At 30.4% G+C, this 507-nt stretch overlaps 1 protein-coding gene across 1 annotated transcript in view; it reads left to right on the forward strand.

Annotated features, from left to right (window-relative positions):
- LOC106879552 (uncharacterized) overlaps nucleotides 1–507 on the forward strand; it is a 75504-nt gene that overhangs the window by 1338 nt on the left and 73659 nt on the right. The window lies entirely within an intron of this gene.

Consider the following 507-nt stretch of genomic DNA (forward strand, 5'->3'; position numbering starts at 1 on the left):
TATATATATATGAAAGATTGCCTATATATATAATGTGTTGTTTTTTAGTCTACGTTGACTCATTCATCGGTTGCCCTAGATCTACCAACAGTTAAACATATTGAGTAGACATACTTTTCTAGGGACACACAGCCCTAATAACACACATGAACATACACTCGATATGTTAACGTATACATACATCCGTTTATATATATATATACACACACTCCATTTCTATATACAGCACTTTTCTCCCCAAGGGGCACCTTGACATGAAGCCTCTATATGTACATGTGTATGTATAATGTGTCGATCTAGCAATGTTTATTATTTTATCTGAGATGTAACGAAATATATTTATAATACCATATGTGTATTTGAATATTAATATATATATATGTAACATGATTGTGTGTGCCGTATATATTTGATTGTCTAATGAATTTATGTTTGTATTTGTATGTGCGTGCGGTATCCTTGTAAATCCAGGTTTGTTCATACACACTATATATATATATATATATA

This window comes from Octopus bimaculoides, chromosome 6, assembly GCF_001194135.2.
Source record: "Octopus bimaculoides isolate UCB-OBI-ISO-001 chromosome 6, ASM119413v2, whole genome shotgun sequence".
Taxonomy (NCBI): Eukaryota; Metazoa; Mollusca; class Cephalopoda; order Octopoda; family Octopodidae; genus Octopus; species Octopus bimaculoides.